Source organism: Gekko japonicus, unplaced genomic scaffold (assembly GCF_001447785.1).
Source record: "Gekko japonicus isolate JY-2015 unplaced genomic scaffold, Gekko_japonicus_V1.1 scaffold16, whole genome shotgun sequence".
Lineage (NCBI taxonomy): Eukaryota > Metazoa > Chordata > Lepidosauria > Squamata > Gekkonidae > Gekko > Gekko japonicus.
This window is the reverse complement of record NW_015169777.1, coordinates 1296035-1299824: the sequence shown is the minus strand read 5'-3', so window position 1 is coordinate 1299824 and position 3790 is coordinate 1296035.

Here is a 3790-nt window from a genome sequence, read left to right as displayed (position 1 = left end):
CCACTGCCGAGCCCCATGAGGGGCCCGGCGGTGGACCTGCAAGGCCGGCGGGAGTGCAAGGAAGCCCCGCGAAGGCCCTCCCTGGCCCCAGGCAGGCAGGGGTGGGGAGAGGCAGGGAGGAAGCAACTTACCCTCCCTCTTCTCCTGCCTCCTCCTGGCTGAATGAGGGCCGGAAGCGGGGCGGCCGGAAGCAGGGGCGGGGCTTCGTCATGTGCCCCGCCCCCCGTACCTCACCCGGGGGAACTGCGATCTCCCGCGATCCCCCCCGAAATGACCTCTGCCTATATTAAAATTTCTTGTTGGGCATAAAGCAAACTGGGTATCCTTGGTTATGTCCTTTATTCCTGAACCTGTCTAGCTACCTTCCTAGCTTACTGTGAAGGGGAAAAAATGGGCTGCAGATATATTTCCCCTGAAAAGGGGTGGAGAAAAGAAATGTGATGTTGACATTTTAGATAATACAGAGGTATATTCAAGAGTTGGGTAGGTGTACAAATTGGTCTCAAACCTCCCAAGGCTGAAAAATCTTGTGTGTGTTTATCCCTGTAAACTGTAGGACAAGCGGTTTTCTCTTCCCTGCATTTCTCACCCTTTCTGAAGGCTCTATACTACAGTACCAAGTCAGGGACAGCTGGCATAATGACAAGAGATGTAAAAAATGAATGCTTTGTCAGCCTCCGTCTGGATGTTACCATCATTTTAATGCTAATGTGGTTTCTCCTCAGTCTTTCTCCCATCTGAATCTAGGGAACTAAAGCCTCCTGATATTTATGGGATTTTACTAGATTAGCTAAAAACCTTCAAAGCAAAGAGGCAGTTCATTCAGGAGTGGGGGCTTGCTAAAAGTGCCACTTTAGATAAAATATTACAGGAGTTGAGAAAGTATAAATAAGACCCTTGCCTATGAAATGGTTTCTTATGTGAATTTGGGATTAAATCCAAGAGTATGTCTAGGTTTTAGGGAAATTTATTACCTAAGGTCAGCTGTATTTCTAGGACTCGGAAGATGGGGTGGCAAAGAATTTGCCAGTTGGAGTCAGGCATTTCTTTGGTTCCTTTTCTCTACTGAGATATATATATATATATATATATATATATATTGGTAACTTTTAAAACTCTCAAAATGGTGCCATTTTGCAGTTTTGAGTTCTGCTTCCTGAATTGCTGCAGAATTGTAATAGCTCCCCATACTGAAAGCATGAGCTTAGCATACTGTTCTCTTGACAAACTGCCAAATGTTAATTATCCCTTTTCTGGAGACACAGCTCTACTGTAGAGGATTCCCCCCCTCCCCCTGGTGATTTCATCTGAACAGAAACTCTGCTGGCCGGCCCTCTTAACGAACACACAACACTTACCAATTGCTTACCCTTTTCATTTTATTCTGAGTCAGGTTATGGGTTTGTTTAATGACCTGTTAAAAAGTAGAACTACCAAAATCTGGCTCTTTTCCCCTAAACCTTTTTAGGCGGTATTTTTTGACATTTTCCCCACCCTCCCATTTATTCCTATCATTTATTTTTCTTACCAGCTGCTTCCATTTTATACTTTACTCTGATGTTCCACAAACCCTAGAGTTACAAGTACCAAAAACCACCTTCACATGCTTGAAAGTACCACATCCAGCAGTTTTTATATCTATGATGAAAAGCATTGAAGGTATTTTGTTTGGGGTTTTGGGGGGGGGGGTTGTGTGTGGGGGGGAGAACCAATGTTTTAGACCCTTCCTGGTGCCACTGTAAAAGGTTCCCATTTCCCAGCAGTCTTTTTCCTACTAAGAGTTCCCATATTTTCTCTGTGGTTCTTGTCCTTGCTAACCATTCATGTTTCAATTAGAAGGTGGTGGAAATAATGTCATGTGATCAGGGAAAGAAGTACAGGAGGAACAGTGCATCCTTCCTTACGTAGCTAGGGTAGGTGCTGTAGAGGGCACAAAGCACACTCACCTTGATCTGGGTGTCAGCCTATATAGGATTATTCTTCTATCCCACTCAGTGGTGACTACTGTAATAAACAATTAAATGGCACAGGTATGCAAGTATGTCAAAGGCAGACTTCTTTTGCTTCATAAAGAGGGTAACTGTTTGACCAGTGCTGATAATACCGGTATTGCTATGGTTATTATAAAGCATAATGAAGTATTCACAAGAAGTGCTCTTAAGATACACTGAAATCTTGACTCTCCTGCACTTTTCTTTTCCTCTTCATCCTTGGAAATGGAGTTTCTGTAGAATTTCTTCTTAAAGCCCAGTCACTGCCAAAGAGGGCATATGGTCTGCAGTAGAGGCCTGCCCATCCACAAGGTGCCTAGGACATCAGGAGTGGAGTAGGCCAACCAGACCTGTTGTCCTGCCTGCTTGCCCATGGCATCAGGGTCTGCCACATCAAGTGACAGTCCCAGGAGGGGAACATACTCCTTCCTTTCCCTCCCCCAGCCCTTTCCCTCCTTTCCTCCACTGTGCCTGCCTTGCCTCCTTGCAGTGTGTGTGTGGGTAGTTTGGCTGCCATAGCCTGCAGTGCTCCACGTGGAGAAGGGGACCCTGTTGTGTACGCGGACCGCCACTAGGGGTCTGTGGTTACAGGACAGAGCTTAGCTCCCCCTAAAAAAACAGGACTGAGGATCCTGGTATCTACCTATAGCTCTTTGGCGGGAAATTCAAACCCTCCAATAGGACTAAGGGGGTACTGGGTGTGTGTATACATAGTTGGCCTTGCAGGGCCGTTTTGCAGTTCTTGTGTGAAGTACAATAAACTCGTCTGAACTCACGTCATGGTCCAAGTCTTCCATGCGGCGAACCCAGTACTTTATAGTAGTGATGAAGGTGGGATTCCGCTGAGCAGACCTGGCTCCCCTCCCAGCGCAGCACCGAGCATTGATCCAGGAGACGCTACTGCGCCCCTGTCAGCAAGCTGCCATGGTGTTCTGTGTTGCTGGTACTTCTGTACAGTTGTTCCCCCCCCTCCCCTGCCTGTGCGCTGTTATTGTACTCTGCTGTAATGCATAAGCCAAACAACTGGAGGACGTGTTGGGGGAGTTCGCTTCATTGCCAGCTTGTTGCTTTTAGAGCCTGGGAACTGCACCTGTATTATGTCTGGAGATAGCATGGTTCTCAGGGAATGAGCGCGCAACCGTTTCCTTTCACCCGCCAGCGGGAACGTGACCCATTGGTTCTGTACCTGTTTCAAATCCCTTTATTATGCTTGCCCTAACCGTTTGTAGTCAGTTCTAACAAAGAACGTGTTTGAGTGTCTTTCCAACGCTTTGAAATAAATTTTGCTTTTCTTTAAACGTGGATTTATTCTCGATGCTTGGGGATCCAACATATTGTTAGAACTCTCAATCTTCCTATCGTCCCGAGTCTGACTTGATCATGAGCGGGGCAGAGGGAAACCTACCTACAACGGAGGGGGACACGGGATCGGTCCCTGCAACCTCCACGGCATTGATCACCACGACCACCATACCCATGTCGGGTGCGGTGGGGGGAGCGATTCCCCGGTTACCTGCGTACCTGTCTTGGCCGCCGCCAACACCTTCGCGATGGGGCCCGAGGACGGTACCGGCGCAGGATGATTGGACTTTGTATAATGCCAAAGGCACCAGAGAAGTTTACTCCCGCAGAGGTAGTGGACTTCGGGAGAGTCTGTTTGACAAGGGTCTTTACCCCGAACCGGAGAGACCGGCTGTGTCTGGGATATACCGACGGGAAGTCGAAGACTGGATGTTTGAAACCCTTGGGGAAGGGGCCCGGGCGGGGTCCCAGGAGGGAGCTTCGGCCCCTCCGAGTGA